Genomic DNA, 24,240 nt, shown 5'->3' with positions numbered 1-24,240 from the left:
TTGTTGTAAGAGCAGGTTTGCAATTATCACATTTATTCTGCCAAAACTGTTTTGTTTAAGGGGACTCGCTTGTGACTCCCTTTTGTGAAAAAACAGCTTTTAAAAGTGAATAACATGTTTATTGCTATAATATGCAAATTATTATTTTCAATTATAGATTAACTTGATGAAATTAATTACTTTTTATCAGTCCTTACATCATCATCTGATGTTGGATTCATGAAAATGAATAATTCCTGAATTAAATAACAGCATGAAACCCTGCATATATATCTATATAGGGTAAATATTAGAAATCCAATATAATATACAGTAAGATAGTAGAAAATGATACATAATTTTTTTAACAATCTGTTTCAATATTTAGAAACAAATAGCACTGAAAAACTGCATTTTAAAGACTTCCATCACTTTAAACTGTGCACTGTGAAGCCTTACTCTCTCCACAGCAACTTTAAACATTAACTTTGAACTTGTAAACGAATGTAATTCATAAATAAATAAATTTTCGTTTATAATCTATTTTGGCTATCTGGCTATTTCAATAAAAAAAATATATAAACACAAACAAACAAAGAAACAAAGAAACAAACAAACAAATGAATAAATTAAACAATGGAATTAATGTCTTTAAAAAGGAGATTCCACACCCCGGACCAATATTCCACAGGCCGGTATTGGGGTCAAGGACCAGTGTTAGAGAACCACTGCATTATTGCATCAACTATAGTGCAGTTTAATCTTCTGCAGCGTGACGGCGTCTCGGTTTTTTTGTTTTTTTTCCGGCAGCGCCATTCAAGCAAGCACACACACCGAGGTGTCACTGACATATTCACACTACGCTACACACCTTCCACTCCGGGCTGCGTTTACACCTCTTCCTGTTCAAAAAAAACACTGAACATGGGCGCAAAGTCAGAATTCATCCATACACCCGTAGCCGACATCCAGAGTTAAGAGCGCTTCACGGCTTTCACACCGGTTTATCGGCAACTCGGCGTATCGGGAACAAAGCTTGTCTCGTAAGGCATCTTTAGGCGTTTCCAAAACCGTTTCGGCGCTTTATGGAATCGGGGTTCAAATAGTTTTCCCTTGACAGATGTCACATGCCGTCGTAACGATAAGACTGATCCCGGACCAGGCCGCGCAAAGGAATGCAGTCGACACCACCCTGGTTCTTGGCTGGAGCTGCAGGTCTCCTTCTAAACCTACGAACCCACGTCGCTTGGATTTGAAGCAGGATTCTTCTTCTGAAGGTTCCAGGGGGCCCCCACCAAAATGATTAACAGTAAAACTTCACCATCATTTAATGTACAAGACATTAGCACCATTAGAGAATGTGCAATAATTACTGTTTTGACCACAGTTTCACTGTTATCTCCCTTACTAGAGTACAGATCTGATGGAAGTTTGGACTAAATCATATTTAACAGTAATAATCTTCTCAGATTGGGTTCCCAGCGTGAGAACCTTTTTAAATGGTGTTCGTGGCCTAATGCTTATAAAAGGGAAGGTCCTTGATAGGAAGAAGGTTGAGAATCCCTGGACTAGATCCTTGTGTGACCCACTAGGTGGGGCTGTATGTTGTAAATGGTCCAGGGAGGCTGGGAGGTGCTTTCTGAGGCCGCCATGTGATGGCACTCTCCTCACTCAGACCAGCGGCTCCGGCCCAGCGTACCTTAATGAGTTAGTTATGAAAAGGTAACGCATAACTGATGATGAAGCACCTTGATGAGTCATCTGGAGTGTGGGATGATAGTGGGAGGACACGCACACACAAACTGGCACACGTGTACGTGTACACACACACACACACACACACACACACACACACACACACACACACACACACACACACACACACACACACACACACACACACACACACACACACACACACACACACACTCCTGGTACCTCATTCCTCACCAACAGTCACTGATCCAGCTGGCGAAATGACAATTATTTGACCTTTGACTCTTTCTGATACAGCAAAACCAATTGATCACATTCCAGAGCCTTAATTTAACTTTTCAACAAATCTGACACGTCGCTCCCGCCTGCTGATGTCAGCTCGTAGCCGCCAACATGCCAGAAGGAAAGGCTGTCTGCGAGGTTTGCCGGGTAAGGCCCGTGTCCATGGGAGGAGGCATGGCCAGGGAACCCGGGTTCCGCCCGCCCGGATCCACATTTGGCACGGCCGGGAGGGAGGGATTCCTGATTTATGGCGCCCAGGGAACAGGAGAGGTGCGCCGGCCAGGGGACAGATGGGGCCGCTCTCTCCCCGCGACCCCCCTCCGGGACGGAGCTCACGGACGACCCCCAGCTCCGCTGCGATTCACGTCACGAAGCAGCCGCACTGAAAGGAGGGCTCCCGTGATGGCGCTCGTAAAACCATCAGATTTATGCCAGGGATCAGTTGCAGGGGTTTTATTAAGAGCTGTCAATCTATAAACTCAACTTTTTTCATGGGGAAGCTATAAGGCTCAAATCTTGTCTTCTTCTCCTCTTGTGCTTAGCTGCATCTACCCGCAACCTATGACAGTTAGAACCTGATTTGTGTTCGTATGAAGAGTGACCAAATGCGATGAGTACCGAGCAGGAATTCACTTTGACAAACATACACCCGCAGGGAGTTCACCCACCCTCCGTGAAGGTTTCAAAGGACAGTACGGTTCTTGGGTGAACTTTTTGAGATGTGTTTATGTACACGTGTATGATGACTCTCTTATAAACCACTTCATTCATGGAGGTGACACAAAAATATATCCCCGCAAAAAAACCCCACACACGCCCGCGCGCCAAACACAGAAGCTGCTGGTGATGCAATTAGGAAGGTCTAACTTGGGAAATCAGGGTCACGAAGAAACATGCAGGACAAGAGCAACCGTCTGACTTGACAGCTGCCCCCCTCACAACTGTGGGCTTTTAAGAGCATTACCATCAATGTGACTCCAGGAGGAAAGAGTCTTTACAACTCTGGTGCATGCCTGGATTCAAGCAGTGGTTTTGGCTTACCTGGTCTTCCAGCTACAAGGACGAAATGTAGAATTATATACTATTTTATTAAGTGATGTCAATCTGGTCACGCCATAAGGCCCCCCTCCTTTCACTCACTCACACACTTTCTCTCACACACACACACACACACACACACACACACACACACACACACACATCCACACAACCTGTGCAATGATATATATGTAATAACACTGATAATAATATATATGTAACAACACTGGTAATAATATATATGTAATGACACTGATAATTATATATATGTAATAAAACTGATAATAATATAAATGTAATAACACTGATAATAATATATATGTAATAACACTGGTAATAATATATATGAAATAACACTGGTAATAATATATACGTAATAATATATATGTAATAACACTGATAATAATATTTATATAATAACACTGATAATAATATATATGTAATAACCCTGGTAATAATATATATGAAATAACACTGGTAATAATATATATGTAATAACACTGGTAATAATATATACGTAATAACCCTGGTAATAATATATACAAAATAACACTGGTAATAATATATACAAAATAACCCTGGTAATAATATATATGTAATAACAATGGTAATAATATATATGTAATAACAATGGTAATAATATATATGTAATAACACTGGTATCACACTGTACATACTGTAATTAGATAGTTATAGCACATGCCCTTTATGCCCATAAAAATAATTTATCCTGTTTATAGTATTGCATTTTGTATATATATATGTCTGAAATATCAGAATATTTCTGTTTTTTTTTTTTTGGCTATTTGTATATATTTGATAATTACATTTTTTTGTGTATTTAATTTCAGTTTTTTTACTTGTCTTTTAAATTATTAAATTATTTTTATTCTCAATATTTTCAGTCTGTTCATTTTTTTTTATGCTAATGGTGTGCGGTGAAATGCACCAAACCCCACCAGAACAAATTCCTCGTCTTTGTAAATGTCCGGGCGAGTCAAACTTTTGATTTTGGTTCTGATATTCTAAAAGCTGAAATATGATGACGCACCCTTGAGAGATGCTTCGACTTGGTAGAACTCGACCCGTCTCCGCTGCCCTGACCAGCCACGTGCTCGACGCCCAGACGCCCCCGAGTAAAAGCTACGACGCTCTCGAACAGAAACAAACCTATTCCCATGCCAAAACTTTCTCCACATTAATCCCCGTCTGCCTTCCATTTGCAGTGTGCAGCTGGAGAATGTGTCAACCCCCCCCCGGGTACCTGGGGTGTCAAACAGGGTGCTGTGAGCCAGAGGAGGACCAGGTGACCCGCCCCCCTCGGACCGCTGGCTCTCACCTCGGACAGATGGACTGGAGCGATGCGTCTGGCGCGGCGACGCGTCTCGGTTTACAGCAGCTATAGATGACATCACTGCGGCCGTGACTCTCTCCCCTATAAAATCGGTACATTTTCTCAGCACCAGTCTTTCGGATTTCAAAGCGGGAAGAGTCGAATAAGAGGGTTTGTGGTTACGCTCATTCCAGAGGAAATCTCACAATTTCCCAATTGAATATTTTTGCAGTTTAAACTCTCGATGTTTTGAAACCATCTTGCACGTGTTGACTTTACAAGTTGTCATTCGTTTCAAAGCTATTTGTAAGCGCCACCAGGCTGCAGTGGCATCGGGCGCTCGTGGAGGGAGGCGGCACTAGACCCCCCCATCATAGGGAAACGACACGGCGGGCGGGGCGGGCGGTGGGGGCGTAGAGCGCGGGCTCTGACAGCTGAACCCGAGCGGCCATTTCTCCGGCTGCAACCGTCAGAGGTATTTATAGCTGGTCCCCGGTGTATTGAATGCATTTCAGTTTCATTGGCCGCTGCTGATGAGCCGGCCATGGCGACACAAGAGAAGTCTTTAATTCTTTTCTCGCCCTTCCCCCCCGGATTCAAACCAAAATATATTCATCCGAAATATAACGGGAGGTTATGAATTGGTCAGTTATGAATCGCAGCAGGGGGGGCCCCCCCGCTTTATACTGCATACTTTGGGACTCACCACAAGGTGCTATGACTGCTGGGGCCCAAACCACCAATACAAACGCTTTCATTGCATATCCAGCCACAAAGTACTAATTGCAATGGGTAAAAGTGTTGAAAACGTCTGCAGTAAATAAAATGCTTTTTAAATTGGTACTTTCCTCAAATGATACCCCACTGGTACAGAGCTGACTGTGGAGTCTTCCTCCTCCACGGACAGCAACATCTGAGCTATATTAACCTACGAGGTGACGTGGCGGTATTACCCCATACCCCCATGCTCCCACCCTTCTTGCTTACTATTTTTCATATTCCTCTCCCTTACTAGCCGCTTACCTCACCCACCCGGCGCATCACCCCTTCATCAAAAAAAAAAAAAAAAAAAAGAGGCAGCAAGTGTTGCATGTTACCATCTGTCAGCGCAGACATGACTGTGAATACCGATCACACCCAGTCACGCTCGGGCAAGCGCTCGTCTCCCCGGCCAATCAGACCCCGGCTTCCTGTCATGGCGGACGCCCCTCCCTCGCCCATCCGCTACTTCGGTGCTTTCAGTAAAGGACACAACCAGACGTATCTTCCAACCAGACGCGTCCTCGGCATAGTATCTCAATATATTACCGGTCCACAGAGATGCTGGGAAAAAAAAAAAACACAAGAAGACGCCGCTTCAACGAAAACAAACAAACAAACAAACAAAATAAACCGGCTGTAAAGCAAAGGGTATGTCATTTTAGAACTGGCACAGAAGAAACCTCTTGATGGTTATAGCACATCTCTTGAGTCACTGATGCCCAAAAAACCCCCAAAAAACGACTGAATGCTGGGCACTGCGTGTGCATCGATTGCGAAAAATTAAAGCTTGCAATCATGAAATCACCGTGAATTTCAGCAAACCCAAAAATAGCCGTCTAAAAGTCTACGTCAGCCCCGGCTGTAAATTTATATGGGTAGTCGTAAGTGTCGCCAAAAGGCTGAAATATGGTTGTGAATGGTCCCAATCATTAATAAGCATTGGACATTTTAATCGGGTCTTTGCAGGGAAAAAAAGAGCCAGTGACACAGACACACGGTGGACAGGATGCAACAGATAACGCTGAAAAGAGCGCCGCCGACAAATGGCCCCACATCTCGTGGCCCAGCACAGCGCTGGCATCGCACAGCCTCTCAAATAGCCATTAGTTCATATTAGCCAAAACAATGGAGACAGAAGGGAACTGGACGTTTTTTTCGCCAGCAGCTGCTCCACAGAGACCCCGGATGACAAAAGGGAAAGCAGAGAAAGGAGGAAAGTGGATGAGCATACGTGATAAATCCCCCTGAAAGCCAGTGGACAGAATGGTTTGGCTACGCTGTGATCACTGGGCGATGGCTCCATAACAACGACTGATGTTTGTCTCACTTTTTATTCAATTATTTTCCTTTTTCCCGTTGGTGCTGAGACGGTTTTCTTATGAGCCCTGTGCTGCAGTCGCTCTCCTTACAAATTGACATTAACCGACTCTCTTTATATTTATGTTGATATCATTATATCATAGATCATTATTTGCGCTGCCAAAATGAATGCGTAAATATATGTTGATCATTTCATGAGGTGAAGAGGTTTTGGTTTTACATCACATCAAGTGCAGTTAAGTGAGCAGCCCTCCAGCCCTTTGATGGAACGCTGTGCCTCCTCACACTGACACCACCAGGTGTTCAGCTTTGGACCAAATCACATTTAACAGTAAAAAGATTCTCAGGTTGGAGTCCCAGAGATGACATTTTATCAAAGGGGGCCTGTGGTCCAATGCGTTTCAAATTGAGGGTCCTCGATGTGGTTGAGAATCACTGCTCTCGTCAGCCCTCAAAATGCCATTTAAGATTACTGTACATTTCGATGAGGCTTACCATTCACAACACATGGTAAAAGGATTTTATGCGTTTACCGAATTGTGAACGCACGGCAAAACTGGACGACAATCCATCAAGGTATCTTTTTTTTAACTTTAACTTTTCAGAAAGCTCACAACGCCACGCTCCGTTCCATATTTTATTAAAGAAATCCACTTACAGACATCCACTCAAAAACACAAGGTTGTCTATCTTTGTAACAGTTTTTTTTTTTCATAGAAACATGGATTATTGCCATGTATTAATAATACAAATAAACTCTAAAAGGCCTCATTTGTTGTCAGTTCAGACTACAGTCTAAATTCTATATCAAACAGAATAACTCCCTTATTAATGCCTGCCTGCCTTCTTTTAAATCTCTCAGAAAGACCGATTAATTTACACTTGCCAGAGCACAACTGTAAGTTATGTCTCAATAATATGTATAAGCGAACTTTTCAAGTATCCTCTGCAAGGGTTTCGTATCATATAATAATTTATTTGATGAGTAGTGAAACATTAGTGAACAGGTCACTATTGAGGCTGTATCTTTCAAAGCCTTTGTCAGAGCACCCACTAAAAATAAATTTAATTGCTGCTTCCAAGGCTGATAATAAGCACTGTGTGTGTGTGTGTGTGTGTGTCCGTGCCTGCCTGCCTGCCTGCCTGCGTGCATGTGTGTGTGTGTGTGCTCGCTGTTTGTATGTCTTTGGGGGCCAACCTGACAAGAGGTGGTTTTATCTGCAGTTAACTATCAGGAATGGGCCACTGGCAGATCTACAAGCAGCAGGGAGCCAGGAAGGTTCCCGACAGCTGTATCTGAAAACACACACACACACACACACACACACACACACAGACACACACACACACACACACACACACACACACACACTCTTACAGCCAAATAAACCTATGCACACAATACAATTCACACAGTCTCCCCAAAACAGGTCTATTTACCCCGGAAAGCCACACAGCGTTAAGAGAACAGATTTATGTCGGCGTCGCAATTACAGCCGTTTTTTTTCATAGCGGCTCTCATCAAGGTCCAGCCAGCGGACGCCATCTGTCCCGCCCCCTTCTCCCCGGGGCCCAATTGATTAGCCGAGGGGCTAATCGGCAGGAAGCAGTTTCGTGCGGGCCGCGACCTCGTGTTGACAGAGAGAGAGCGTCCAGGACCCGCCGCACCCCGCCGGTCCCATCGGGAGTTTTTGGTGGTCCATTAATGGGCCATTAACATGCCTGCTTTTAAATGCGTGGTGGGGTTGTTGCTTCCGTGCTGGCAGGCACAGCGAGGTCGCTCTGTCCAGCGCCCTACCTCTCCTCGTCCCTGTTTATCTGTGTACTGCCCATTATGCTTAACTCTCTCCTTTTACTGATTCTCTATCTCTACAGAGCTGGTTGTGTTTGTATGTTCCCTTTCTCTTTCACAAAGTCCATCTGTCTCTCTGTCTGTCTCTCTCTCTCTCGGTTTGTCTCTCCTCTTTCTCTCTCTGTCTCTTGCTGTCTCTATCGGTTGCTGCCTCCTTCAATCAAATTTACTCTCTGTCAGATCCTGCACCATCTCTTTCTCTCTCTCTCTCTCTGTCTCTGTCTCTGTCTCTGTCTCTACCGCCGACGCCCCCTGATAGCAGCACACAGTGCAGTGATAGCGGAGCCTCAGAATAGAGCACTGACGCAGAGCTGCTGCTCTGATTACCTTTGGTGGAGGAGAGATGGAAAGTTGTTTTTATGTAATTCCTCTGTAACTGATTGGAGCGAAACAACTAAAGCTTCGTTGACAGGGTGCAGGTATTATCACGTTGGTGTACGATAACTCAAGTTATAAGAGACGGAGAAGCACGTGACTGGAGGTAGAGCAAGGCAACAAGAGAGGGAAAGTTTTGGGGAGACTATGGAACTGCACTCAAGTCTGGTGTCGAGTCAGCATTTTACTGCACATTATGTTACCTCGGACCTTGACTCTGTCTCTGACAGTGTCTCTCTGTACTGTTTCAAGAACCTCACAGAAGAGCAGTCTGAAGACGCCCTGGAGCCACCAGTGAATGGCCCCAGCAGTTCGGGCAAGGATTCTCCCTGGCCTCAGTTTGGTATTGGGGGTGGTGTGGTTTAGGGAGCCACGTCTGTCTTGTTTCTCTGTAATTGGGCCCGGAATCAGATGTGGCCGTGTGCCTGTTGCTCATCAGAGCAATCAACGAGCGACAAGTGAATCACCCATCCCCACACACACTAGGAGAGCCCCCGTCATGACATGTGTCCATCTGCTCCAGGCTTGTTTCATCTTGCCACATCTTGCCACTCTCTCCAATAAACTAGTGTTTACAACATCTCTGCCTGTGTCTCTGTGTCAGAGGGCCCTGAAAACGTCACTTGGAACCGCAAAACTCAGGCTTCACTCTAACTTAATAAACTTCTCTGTCTCTGTGCCTCAAAGACTCAAACCCTTGACTCTCAGCTACAACACTAACGTTCTGTAACTACAGAATCACATTGAAGGCAAACTCTTCCCATATAACCCGCCTTCCTCTGCCACTAAGGACATGTCTGAGTATTTCCCATCGTAACTCACTGGTCACCACACATTTTACAGCCACTTCCTTGGTGGAGGATGGCTCAGAATCAAACTTGGATTACATGATTGAATTCTCTGTCACAGTGTTTCTGATACTAGTGATTAGGCTTCAGAGTTAGTGTTGCATAACAATCACGCAAATACAATTTGCGACCCAATTTCCAAAGTAAGTGTGTTTTGGAATTATGCAAGGTAGCTGAGGACGGGCGGTGGGATGACTCAGACTGCGCTTGCTCACAGACCTTAATGAATGACTCACCTCGACACCCAAACTAGGTTGCCCTGTGAGCACTCTCCTGTATCACACAATCAGACCCTCACAGCACAAAGACACTCTAGAGGCTTTTGTGCTTCGTAGCATATCAGGCTTTGATGATTGCTGTTTTATAAACTGCATTTCAGGTCATAGAATGCTCAAGGACCGTAGTGTTGTTCACTGCTCAATCATTTGTTTAATAACAAGTTTAGTATGTTTTGATGATATTATACAAGCTTTTTCTACAGCTCCTGAAAAAGGGGAAGTGTTTGAGTTATCGTGCGTTCAAAAAGTCACAATGTAGCACCAATATAAGGAAAATTACAATAGGCATGAGGTTTAATGACCCATAAATGGAGCTTATTTCAGAGGACTTGCCTGGTGAGAGACTTTTGAGCAGGTGGTTACAGAGGGGTTTACTTTTAGGTATTAGAAGAGGGTGCGTGTGTGTTTGCTATGTTGGATGTGGGCACGGTGCCCAGTGGATGACGGATCTAGGATAGTGAGTGATCACTCTCGATGGACCAGTATGAATACCTCATAATGTACTTGCATGCTCACTGCAGAAATGCTGCCACACTGTGAGTTCCTGCAGAAATATACTAATGCATAGTGACCATGAATTCATTTGTCAATATGGTGAGGAGAGATGCCCTGATTATTACTTCTGGGTAAGGCAGTTAGGAATGGGCTTGGCGATAGAGCGATTGGTTTTCACTGGTGGTCGGCTGTCCGGCAGGTCCACCGACCTGAGGGTCTTTGTTGTTGTTGTCACCCTGATCAACCCATTCACATGAAATCCCTTATCTAATCGTTCCATTCGGAAGTTACTGAAACGACTGACAAACTAGAAATGCGGTGCACATCAACTTCCTCTACCAACATCCAAGTGGTAACTTTCTGAAAGAAAAATATCTGGGCAGCCAGTAAAGTTATCTCAGCCATGCTCATTTGTTTTCATGAAACAGATTCTGCCTTCGAACAAACTATCTTTCCAGCCAACTGTAATCAAGTGGATTTCCTTAAAGGAGGAGCTCAGGAGGTAGAGCGGGTCGTCTAGTGATAGGAAGATTGCCAGTTCAGTACCAGGCTCCTCCTGGAAGGGTGTTCCTGAGCAAGAAAATTAACCCCCTAACTGCTCCCGATAAGCAGGTGCATGGTGTGATGGGTGAATGTGAGGGATGTACTGTTAAGCAGTTTGCATCATATGACTAGAAAAGCACAAAATAAATGCACCCCATTTACAATTTCCCTTTGAGAGTTTGATATTATGGAGTCCTAATTTCATTGAAAAAACAGCAAAGGACCATGAAGGAGCTTCATAAGGAATGTGTAATACTAAATCATCTTTTTGAGACTCTGGGTGAAGGTTGAGGGCTTCACCCTTTACTACATGGTCCCTGAACAGATTTGTACATTTGTGCATGTGTGAGGTTACTTTGTAAATGACAATGAACAGCCATTAACCCACAACTGCACTTCGTTGAGGAAAAAAACATTTTAAAAATATTTTTGATACAATTCTATTCTACATCCACGTTGGCAAGTAATTTGTCGTGGAAATTGTCAGGTGAGCAATATCTTTTTTAACTGAACCACATGTAGTGTCATAGTTAAAATTACTTTCTTCGTGCGCTTCAGGTTCTTCTTCTTTGGTGTTTATTGGCGGTTGGCAAACCAGATTTTGGTGCATTATCGCCACCAACTGGACTCCCTCTGCCTCTTCTAGTGCGCTTCAGGTAGTTCAAGGTGGACTCGTTCTGAAGAAATCTTGTGAGAAGAGGTCCGCAGGTACAATCTGCAGCATGAGCGACCACAAATATAACCAGGTGGCGTTGAATTCAAGGAAGGAGAAAGCACCTCTGTCCAAAGATCTGGGCTTTTTAACACCTTGGGACTTCGTAATGTTTACACTTTGACAATTTGCACAAACTCATGACTATATATAAAAGAACCCTGCACCGACTACAATAAATATACACACATTTAAAACTTTCTATTTTCATTTCACTACTACTCTTTTCTAGATATTCAGATCCTTCCCTCAGGACTTGTTTGTAATATTTACAGCAGTTCTTCCAGTTTCCCCTGGTGGTTTGTGCGCAGCCCCCCCTGTCTTTCAGGAGGATATTGTCACGGCATCTACACGGCAACATGCAACTATATATTATAACTGTAACTATAACTATATGTATGCTCGTGCTCTCTGGTAGTGTGTGACTATAACAGAGCCTTAACAGCTTCCAGCAGCAGCTGCAGCAGGTGACTTGTCCTTGTTACACTATAGGACGGATGAAGTTGTACGGAAGCAAATGTTACGCTTTCCTGTAATCGATACACAGAGGCTTTGGCTAGATGCTTTCGACATCACATGAGGAATAAACACATGTCCGGTCCGGTTTGCTGTTCAACTTAATGCAATGAGCCAGCTGATAAACAGTAGATATAGCTGATGCTGAAATGACAAAAACAATGGGATTGAAGTCACTGTTTGATGGCCATGAGCAACCTAGAGGAAAAGAAAAGTGTCCTCTTAAAAACATTCAATTTGCAATCCAAAAGTACAAACTAACATCCCTCATTTCTAATTGCTGGGAAGTGTCTCTTAAGTCCAGATAATGTTCCCTGATGTGAGTGGTGCTCAGTGGAATCAAGCGACAAGGTTACTATTGAAAGGGATATCTCAAACAACAACTGGGGGGTGACAGAACCCGCCAGGTAACAACCCCTGAGAGATTCCCTTATGAGTCTTTTAATATCTTGACGATTTGTCTGGGACTTGAAAATCCTAGCCTAAGTCCTTTGGTGTGTACTGGGTGGGCATTGTTCTCACTGAGGAAAAGCTTGTGTTGAACCAAAAGGAAAACCTTAGGCGTAGAGAGTACAACATGCAAAAATCTATTTCATGTCAAATAGATCATGAGTCAAACGAGTGAGTATGCGAGTGCTGACACAGGTGGATTAAACAGAAATACTTTTACCGGTCCGATGTTTTTGATTTATCTCACATGTCACACAGTAGCACCTTCCCACAATAACTCCTGCCATGGGACGAAAGGTGACCTGTTTTCAACTGTCATCAGCTTCACAAAATGTCGGCAGACCGTGATCACCTGCTCTCCCTATTGGCAGAGGCCACGTCACATGACAGAGACCAGACATTCCAAGGGACGGCCACAGAAGATTATCAGACATTGCAATGCCTTGACGTTGGTGCAGGTTACGCCTAAAATTATAATTGGTGAGTTGTTAAAATTGTATATTAATCCCCAACTACTCCCACCATTAAACTCACTCCTAAACACACCTGCTGGGCAGATGCAGGCAGGGGCTGAGGCTTGGTGGGGGTGTTAGCATGTTTGATCATTTGTACGCGACCCACCTGGTGCCCACCGGTGCTCTGTTTCGTCCCTTCTCTTTTGCTTTGGAGCAGGGTTAGAGGGGAAAAAGACAAGTTACAACAACCTTATATGTACGCCCGTATCTCATTACCCCTGCAAAGTCAAAAGCAAATGTTAGCATTGATGCCAAAAGCTAGTAAACTGGAGGGCTTTTCTGTGTGTCTGTGATCAACCCACGTCATGAGAATCTCACTACATGCAGCTCATCTTGCCCATAGATCGATGAGGAAGTCATATCTGGGATAATTTGGCAGGATGACTGGGGTAGTTCATAAAAAGGCGCAGGGCTGGTAATGTGCTTGCTTTGAAGCAAAATGACTTAACTGTGGTGGCAGGCAGCTGCTGACACCAGGGCCGTAAATCTGTATCTTCCAGACAGGGAAGACGGAACGCATAGTAGCTGGTTTTAGAACCCACATGTTGCTCTACTCCAACCAACGGCAAGCAGTTTACCATGCACTGTGCCTGAAGGACCCGGTCAAAAAGCTTCACAAAAGGATAGAGACTGCACAGTTAAATGTGCATTGTTCAGGTGCAATTAAAGACAAATTGTCCTTTTTTAAAAAAAAATACTTTAAAGCAAGTGCTGTTAGCGGACAAACAAACACATTTTCTCTCACTGTTGTATTCCAAAGTGAATGTAAAAAGTAAATAAATAGATGAATACTTTAGGAGGGCCTGATGTTTACTAGTGATCCAAGTGAATTCACAGCCTACTCATGTGAGGGCCCTGAATATCCCAAACTGAAGCCAGGCCAGTGGGCCGCTGGGCGTTCACTGATTTGCAGAACGACTGGTTTGTGGACAGGTGCATTCTCACACATGGAGCTGTCATTTGGTTTCAGAGGCCAGCAACAGCAGTGATTCACGCCGTTTAGAATGTCTACTTCCATCACTCCTTCCCCTTTCAGTCATTTTTCTTCCAAGGTAGTTTGACTGGGGCTGCATGTACCCCACCCTCCACACCCCCAGTTTCCTTTTGACTGAGAACATTTACATCAACAATTTGAATAGTTGGATCGGTGCACTGCTGTGAAAGTAAGAACTCCAACTGGATTATCAAATTAGTATGCAAGTTCCTGCAGATGCTTTTTCTTATCGACATAAGTTAGCAAACTGAAGACCCGAACCGACTTCCGCATTCCCTTGAGTTTGGATCCCCCGGTGTATTTAAGGGTTCCATCTTGGGACGGAGCATTTGGAAACAGTGGTGTCACAGTGAAGCGTTTAGCAAGTTTTTATAACGGCGAAGCAGTACAAGAAAGAAGGATAAAGAGCCATTCAGAGGAAGGGTGAGAGTAAAAGACAGCTCAGTATGTTTACATGCACTAAATACCAAGATTAAGCTCAATATGGGGGTTAAGATAATAATAATAATACGTTTAAGGTGTTTACATGCATTTGGAATAATGCGATTACTAAAAAACTCAAGTTTACAAGGCGGGTAACCTCAAGTCAGCAGGGATATTAACAGGAAGTACTTGCTCTACCGTCCGGGAAAAACCTCCATCTACAATCCTCTGAGACACTTTCTTGAATATGTCTCCCATTTCGGTTCTTGCGCCCATCAAATTATCTCACTATATTAAGCGTCTCACTTTCCCACCAAAGGTGTGTGTGTGCGTTTCTTCCATTAAAATTCATAATCTTTGTCAGTGTTTGTGCGTTTCTCTTTCCAGGTCAAATACAGGACGGAATATTGCCTTAATCCGATTGCGATCGGCTTGTTCAAGTGCATGTAAACGCGCTGGAAGAGGGGGCTGAGCGAGGACCAGATAAAATTAGTATCTGTGATGGCAGAGAAGGATGAGGAGACAAACAAATGGAGACAGGAGGGGCAGCAAGTAGCACAAAAATGTAGAGCAAGCTACAACAAAAATGCCGGCGATTTCACCCCTCACCTTGGTGAAGTAAAATCCTTTGAGTTATAGTAAGTACATCCATCAGCAGCAACATGTTTCTGTCAGTGTGACAGGGAGTTCTGTAAGGGTTCTGTAAAGTCAGTTTTTCAAAGAGCACTTCAGAGAGCTCAGACTAGGCCTGACATAATGTGACTTGTTTGATATCAGCTGAGTCTAACTGGCGTGTCTTCCTTCTTGTGGGAGGATGACGAAATGCTTTGTGGTCTAACAAAAACACAATCAACCAACCCCTCTGCTTGTGGCGAGGAAGTGAAAAAGGGTTCTGAAAGCTCTTTAGCGTCGGGTGACATCAAACTAACGGAGTTGCGTTACGCTTCGGCCATGAGGCGATTATGAATGATTATAGGTTGGTCATTATCACCCTTTGCCTCTCTTCATACCGTGTCGGGGAGCCCGAGCGGCGAGAACCCCGCTGGCGTGTCCCTTACAGGCCACAAGGAATCGAGTCAGGGATCTATAGATAGCCAGGCCTTCTGCAGATGGAATGGGAGGTCTTGTTAACCAGATTTATCATGTTAATGAAATCATTTGAACTTATTGAATCCAGTTAAACTTAAATCAGTCCTCTTGTGTCTGACTGTTATAGGTGCAAACCTCAGGCTTAACTGTGGCCCTGTTTACGCCTGGCATTAACATGCCTCACGTTCAGTTTCACATTATTATCTTCTCTTTAATATCACAATTCAAATCATCCCCATAACGTTAACTACTGTCATGTCCGCAATCAGTTGGCGGACATGACGCTCCACCAGAAACATCTCTAAATGCACAGAAGGGTGCAGATTCTAGAGATTTTTTTTTAATAACATCTTAGTTCTGATAGTAAGTCAGTTAAAAAAAAAATGCCTTATTATCGGCAAAGGAAAAACCAAACACCGATCATCCCTTCGATCGTCGATATACTAACAAATCGTAAATCGGCACAAGCCTACGTTGAGTTCGTACTTCCGCTTATGCAGAGGACGTCAGTTGAGTAGGCCGTCCTTCAATGTGGCCCAGGGCACATTCGCGTTTACACCGCTTAAAGAATGTGGCCATATGTGGCCCAGACGACCTCCGAAATCCGAATGCGGTCTGAGCATTCAGATCTCAATGCGTCCTCAGTGCGGTTTGGGTGTTGTTAAAGTAATTTTGTATTTCTGTGTATTTTCAATTGAACTTATGAGGTATTGTAACATTATGTCCTAATGTGTATGTGCAGAACAACATGAACAGTGTGTACGCACTGGTCACATAAGGAAGTATGGATCACAAAGAACTGTTTCCAACCAGAGGCGCTCCAGCGAGCCGATGATGCAACGAGAGCCTCCATCCTATAAAAGTCTCAGCTCTCTGGAGAGAGTTGACCATTTCCTCTGTGACATCGTTTTGTGTTGTTGCTCTGTAAATGCTCCTCTTGAACAGGATGTGCACCTCTTGTGCAAGATAAAATACCTTATTAACCTAAAGTTTTGGTCTCCGATTTCCTCTAACGATTAGTCCGTCCACGAACAAAGTTTATAGCTGTTTAGCTTTAAGGTGTGCCAGGTGTAAACAGGTGTGTTTACACCTGGCATTACAGTATGGCTGTCCACTTGTGATCAGATCACCAAAGATGCATGTTAATGCCAGGTGTAAACGGGGTCATAAATACTGGACAGTGTGATTCAGAATCATCAGCTAATGGGTCAATATTTGGCACAAAACATATTTTGTCACAATATGATTCAATTCAGTATTCTGTGATCATATGGGTCGGGTTGTGCTAAGAGAAAAGCCTATTTTCTAATTTTTTTCATTTAATTTCATTTTTTCTATCAAGTTCAAGATTATTAAAATCAAAATACTTCTAACTGCCGCTTATTCTCTCTATCTATATCGGCATTTTCTCTCCCTGTCCCTCCTGGGTTATGTGTACTCTGTCTTCAAAAATAGAAGGCGTTGCATTAACAGAGGGATTATCACCACATAATAGCATTCACTTATTACACTGTACACAGGCTGCATTATTTCCTCTTCAGAAGGTCCACCACCAAACGCAAACACATTACCTCCAAAATGAAACTCAGCTGAACATCCTCATATACAATTAACATGCTTGTATGTACTTCCCGTACACAAACACACATAAAAATGTATGATTAACCCTACATTAAATGGCACTTCTATTTTTCTATTTTTACATGCGCTGTAAATATATGGTAATATAATATCACACACACTCACCTTACTTATCCTAAGCTTACACTAACCCTTACCCACTAACCCTACAGATGCACCATTAATAAACACCTCCACAAACACCAAATCACACATCAAAACACCCTCATCCCAATTATCTCAGCCCCAGCAACAGTTATTCAAGATGACTTGATGAGTAATGAATGTGATCCGCTAATGAAACTTCTCTTTCAGGCTGGAATAAATTAGGAGGAACATGATGTGACTGTAATGAAACAGTAGTCAGCTTTTGGCACACCTCATTACAGCTCAAAATACATGCCTGTAGTCAAGAGTAATAGCCTCCTGCGTTTAGTCAACTGGGCTGGCAAAGTGTACGTCCGCCTCGCTGTAAAGTTATTACGAGTGAATGGATTGAACCGATATTTAAAAACCGATCCCTATCATTAGAAATCCAAGAAATAAGTTGCATGGAACTACATACTGTATATACCATATGACCTATTATGCATTATTAACCAGAATGCAGTTTGTTTAGTTGTTACTCAATGCTAAGGCCCTCTTCCTACTAGAATTTGAGACAAGGATATATACAATACATATATACTAAAAAGGGAAGTTGGTGCAAAATCACTACACCCACCAATAGAAATGCGACTTTTGCTGTGTTGACATTTAAATGTATGAAAACGCATACCTTGAATCACTTTGTACACAGGCATTCACTGAGTCTTGACTCAGTAACGAGAAGATCCAAAAGCTGCAAGTCACGCATGCACCTCAGCGTCACGCATCCCAGCTACCAGCCCAGCAAGCTGCTTCAGTTCCAATTCAGTGGGTGGAGGAGAGAGGAATTAAAATACCGGAGGCTTAAACGTGGAAAATAATTAATAATGCATGTGACTGATTGACACACTCTGTACGTTCAATTCTGTCCATTCACAATTTAGGGCCAGCCGCCCCTTCTGGCTCTCGTTCATCCTTCACCACCCGTCCTGCATGAGACCAGCTGATTGAAATGAAGAGTCAGAAAATCACAAATTTCATGGTGCGACTGGTCAAGAACCACGTTCTCAAAAAAAGTTGAACCTTTCATCACTATTTGCTAACCAATTAAGTCATTTTAACATGGCCCACACCCACTTTGGAATCCATACAGCCAATTTCTGGTGTGAGTTCTGTAGCTTTGAAGTGTAAATAACTGTGAAAAGGAAGTGTCACAGTGGGATTACAGGCCTCATTGTTTGCGACGTGCATGAGTCCGCCGGTCAACTCAGGATTTCCTTTCAATTTCCATTAACTCTCACCGTGTAGATGAAAGCAAGATGCCTTTGGGGTGAACACACGTGCCGCGACCCGGCCCTCAGCTGTCGATGCAGGCCCGCGGCGGAGCGCGCCATACTGTGGTGGCTTGGTACATGGGAAGAGGCGGAGGGTTTATCTACCACTAAGGCACCCCTACTCTTCAACAGTAAAACATGGGGGCTACAACACGCATTCAGTACATTCTTTGCATTTGGTACCGAGGGCGCTGCATTGAACACCGTCAGATGAATCGACTTGTTCCAGTGACTGGCGCTGGGTTCTGCTGCGGGGTTATTAAGAAGCTTAAACATTAGCTTAGCCCCTTGCAGACTACGGCCTGGTGGTACCCAAATTTGGGTAACTGTAGGATGTCGACGCAGTTGGTGTCTAATCAGAAACAAATCGAAGTTGGTGGTCCCCAACAACCCATAAGAGTACAGTTGAAAACAGCAAGAGAAAATGCTCGGAATCCCAATTGTTAGATTTCATTCATTTTCTCTTATTATCTTATGTTGTTCTCTTTTTGGAATCAGTATGCATCATTCTACCAAGACACAGCAGTCTTGAGCCTTTCCAAACAACTCAGTAACGCAATGGGATCAATATTAGGCCAAATAAAATCTGTTTTTGGCCAATGAGCTATGGGCCCATATACTGTGGCACTCATGGGCAAACATAAATGTATACAATCACTTTCAACAATTAAACACAAAAATAAACAAATGCCTAAAACAAGAACGACATAAGGATCCCTACTAACTAATGTCTGTGTTATGTTCCAATGTTCCATCTTTTAACTTTGTTTGTTTGTTTTGTTTATTAAATACAACACCTATTTTAATGTGGCATTCACAGCCGGCGCCCTGTATTTCCTGAGGGCTGCCGCACTTCATTAGCTTGATATGAGCTTCTTAAATTTAGATTGTGTTTACACCAAGACCTTTAAACTGTGCCAGCTCATATATTTATACATTAACAACCCAGAGGTAAATGTTGAGGAGCTCCCAAACAACGTTGTCTCCGGTTGATGTTACACAGTTGATTTCAGGAATCCACTCCTTTAAACTAAAATTACAATTTAATGATTTTCAGTGGCAGAACAAGTTGTTGCAAATTGTATGGAAAGTACAAAATGCCATAAACCCTAAACTGACATAATATGCTTATACTGTCTCTGACAATGCCTGCTCATTTTGTACAATTCTGACAGCAAAAACACACAACACTATTGTGCCGTGGTGACGGTGTTCCAGCAGCCACATCTTGGGTTGAGGTGATGTGGGCTCCAGGCTCCAGGATCAGGGTGGCTGTACGCCTGTTACTCTTTCGACCAATCAAGGAGCAACAGGTAAAACCCCCACCCCCACACACACAGGAGAGGAGCCCGTGTCATGACATGCTGTCCACCTGCTCCGGGCTTGTTCCACCTTGCCCACTTGCTACAATAAACTGATGTGTTTTCCACACCGTCGTCTGTGTCTCTGCGTCGGACGGGCCCTGAAAACGCCACTTGGGTGACGGGTGGCGGGCGAAACTGCCACAGTGGCGCCTGACCTGCGACTTTCCGGCACGGGAGAGGGCCACAGAAGGGCCATCTGAAGACGCCCCGGAGCCACCAGCGGGCCAACGGGCGGCCCCGGCGCCAGCCCTCTCCCGACTGGCAGCGGCAGCACCCAGGGTGTCTGGCGGAGGACCAGGGGAGAAGCAGCCGCAGCAACCACCACGGGTAACGGCTTGCAGCTACCTGCTCTGCCCAGCAGCCAGGCTACCTCTCCGGGGAGTTTTGTTTTTTTTTGTTCGACATTTCTGTTTGTCTGAGGTATGGGAACCCTGGTTCAGAGTCCACTGTTTAATTATTTTAAGGCATAGGAACCCTGTGTCAGAGTCTGTAGTTTTAGATATTTAGGTTGGGGTTCTTTTTGGACATTTTTGTTTTTTTGAGGTATGGGAACCCTGGTTCAGAGTCCAGGCCTTTTTTTGCTTGGCGGGGGTGGTGGAGGGGGGAGGGGGGTGTGGATAGCAGATGTACAGGATTATCCCTGCTCCAGTCTTGTTCCCCCTTGCACACTTTTTACAATAAACTGGTGTGTTTCCAACCCCGGCGTCTGTGACTCTGTGTCAGAGTGTCCTGAAAACGCCACTTGGGTGGTGTGTGGCAGGCGGAACTGCCACAACTATTTATTTCATTCATGGAGATAAATGTTTGAGAGTTTTTTTAAGGTTTGATTTGGCTGCCAACAGTAGCTTTTTGTAAATCATTTGATCACTTCCAGAAAATCAATGTCACGTTTATTACAAAAAAACAAAAAACGGGTGTTTGGATGTCAACCGCTGGATATTCATTACAAATAAAAGTTAAAGGGATATAACTGTAGAGGTGGCAACTAAGTTGTAAAGTCAGACTTAAGCATCTGCTTATAAATGTCCCTCATACCAGCAATATATGAGATCCAATCTTGGATCCAACACCCATCTCCAAAAAATCACCCAGAAATTGTGATGATTTTGGCATTAACAGATGACATGCCTCTCAATCCAGACCACGCCACATGAAAATCTCATTGGTAAAAATATACCAATGAGATTTCATGGGGAAACATGAATGAGCCGGTCTCAGCTTTCTGTTCGCCCTGATGCAGCGTACAAAGACACGGTCAGCCTTTTTATATACTGTCTGTTCTCAAAGTCCACCCTGGTAACTCTACCAACTCAGCACCTGTGAACCCCTTCACACTGTGGATTTGCTCTTTAGGAACGAAAGATGATAAATGGAGCAATGAAAGATACAAATCCTTTAGTGTTGTTTCAAACGGTTGCCGAGAGAAGCTATTAAAAGCAACCTTCTATCTGTTAATCCTCATCGATTGGAAAATATGAAATTTGAATTATCTACGGATGTACATGTGTTAAAGTCCCGGCCAAATATTAAAACATACAGCATTTTTTTTACTCCTTTTTTAAGTCGTGATATAAGAGAGATCACTGCAGAATAATCAATCTCACGTACACGGAGGAACGGGGACATGAGCGATTGCTCGTGTCCAGGGTTGGGTGCCGACACCTGGTATTAAACGCCTCCTACGGGGCTAAATTATTAAAGACTGTAGTATCGATCATTTTCTATTTATTTAGGTTACATGACCAGTTTCCAACTCGCAAGAAGATTAAGATATTTGTCTAAGAAGCCTTTTTCGCTAATATCAGAAGAGACATCTCTCCTCTCTCTCCTGCTTCATTGCCGGGGATATGGAGATATGCGCGACGGAGACCCTGCTCTGAGTGATTGACACGGCACGGCGAGCGCAGATTGCGCCCCTCTCCATGCTTAATGCGCAGAAAATAAAGCAGGGTGCATTCTGCTCTTAATTTGTTTTGGTTTTTCTCTTAAAAAAGTACAAAAAGAACTGTCTGAAAAAATCTTAACGATACCCATCTCTACGAGTCGGGCCCCGCCCCCACACTGTTTTTAGTTGTTTTATTTGGAGGGACGGGGTGCACAGAGAGCCGTGTTCGATTCACACACAGGAAAACATATTTATGATTCCCCTTATTTATAATTCTTCATTGAAATGTTATCCTTGTGCATTTTGTAAGCTTCTTGTAATGCACACTGACAGACCAAAAAAAGAAAACACTGCTCAACTCGAAGAATCTCAGTCGACTGACGGGTTTCCGACTGATGTTGATGATCCGACTCGGCGACTTTCAGGGGGCAGCTCTAATAATCTGTGAATCAGTAAATGCCTCTGTGGATTGTGTTGATGTGTTACTTTTACATTTGTGTTTATTATCTCGGCTGTATATAAATATGGGGTGCATTTATATAAGGCTTTCCTAGTCGTATGCATTACTGCAAGCCCAAACCATCCATCAACAAACACAAAGAAATATGGTCCTTGCATTACTGATTTTATGCAGCGTGTGAGGATGTTTTGGGATGTGGGGACAGAGGACAGTAAACCTCAAGCGGCCGCTGCCCCGTGCCACCGGCCTGTCAGCCATTTAACATCCAGATTAGCCCCATATGCCACCACATGTCAACACGGCAATGAACACATGGTCAGGGTCCAAGGAAGAGTGGAGCTGTTGGGGGCAGTGTGGAGCGCGGGGGAGGGCGGGGAGACCGGTAGAAATACAATCTCTACATGCAAACAGGGGGAAATAACACCTCTGTACAAATGGCCTCTTCAGCGTGTACTGGTATTGCAGTGTCCTCTTAGCCAGCCGGGCTGCCATGCACTGGAGCTCGCGGGGGGGGGGGGGGGGGGGGTGGGGTGGGGAGATAACATCTAGCCCTGGGTGCAGTTAGCACATTATCTTAATGTCACAGGAATCCTCCTAATGTTATTTCTGACAAGTATTTTGGAGTGTTGTTTTTACGCTGAGCGGCTGCCCGGTACCGGCAAACCCTTCACGGCGGGATTAGAAAAACACCTGTGCTCCGCTCCGAGATCAGAAATTTAAATGGCGGGTGGGATCTGTTTTGCTTAGACTTATTCATATAAACCCTGCAGGGCTTTCAAAGGGACCCACCCACCCCTACCCGGTAAAAACCCCGCTGTAAATCTGGGAGGATAAACAATCGGCACGTCGGGTCCACACAGCCGTTGTTGGGCCATTTAAGGTGTGAAGACGACTGTTGGTTTAGATTTTGTTAATGACGTCTGGGGAAAGGGAGTTTAAAGCCTCCAGAGACACAGAGATCAAGAAGAACAGATTGACAGACACAGGCATTAGAGAGAGGGACATTAGAGAGGGGGGGGATAGAGAGAGGCATTTTAGAGAGACTAGAGAGGGATGAACAGACAGACAGACGGATAGACGGATGGATTTACATTTTCAAGTGCAATATTTGGACAATATCTGTATTTTAGTCCAAATCCCTAATTGTCTTTATATCTAGACCCTTCCGTTTGCCATGTCTAAATAGGCTCCACTTATCCGTACAGATATAGGTTGAAGTTCTCTATTTTAAGGTATCTTCCCTTATCTGTTATTATTTATATTTTATTCTTATATATTTTTAAAAGCAATGTTCACATTTTTCTATTTATATGTTTTAATTCCCCACATATCTATAAATATATATTCAAACTACATTATTTAAAATGATCAGTTCCAATTTTAGGTTATCTACACTTATCTGTATATATATATATATATATATATATATATATTATTATTTTTTTTTTTTTTATTTTAGGTAACCTTGTAAATATTTTTTTCACTGCAACTTGTAAATTTTTCTGTTTACGTTTTGTTTTTATAATTTCCTTTGGCAATGTTAAAAGTATGTTTCCCCATGTCAATAAAGCCTTTTGAACTAAAATTGAATAGACAGACAGATAGACAGACGATAGACAGACAGATAGACAGACGATAGACAGACAGATAGATAGAACATAGACAGACAGATAGATAGAACATAGACAGACATAGACAGACAGATAGACAGATGCATAGAGATAGGCGTAGCGTTACTGAACTCAAAAGTCAGAAATATCAGCGCCACTAAGCAGCAGGAGGTCTTCTAAATGTAGTTGGGAAGTTCAAGTGGGAAGTTGAACCTAAACATGTGTTTTCCAGCTCAGTCTGCTGCTCGCGCCTGGAGTAGTAGTGTCAGTAGTGTCAATCATTTAGTGTTAAATATTCAACCAATAAACTGTTGACGACGACACCGTCAAAGTGGATGGGGGGCCGAAGAGAAGCAGAAA

The 24,240-nt window shown here is 43.6% G+C and overlaps 1 protein-coding gene across 1 annotated transcript in view; it reads right to left on the bottom strand.

The window, feature by feature from the left end:
• Positions 1-24,240, bottom strand: part of rbm20 (RNA binding motif protein 20) — a 57,764-nt gene that overhangs the window by 29,112 nt on the left and 4,412 nt on the right. The window lies entirely within an intron of this gene.

Source organism: Zeus faber (assembly GCF_960531495.2).
Source record: "Zeus faber genome assembly, chromosome: 4".
NCBI lineage: Eukaryota > Metazoa > Chordata > Actinopteri > Zeiformes > Zeidae > Zeus > Zeus faber.
The sequence above is the reverse complement of the archived record's forward strand: the minus strand, read 5'-3'. Positions and strand labels throughout refer to the sequence as shown.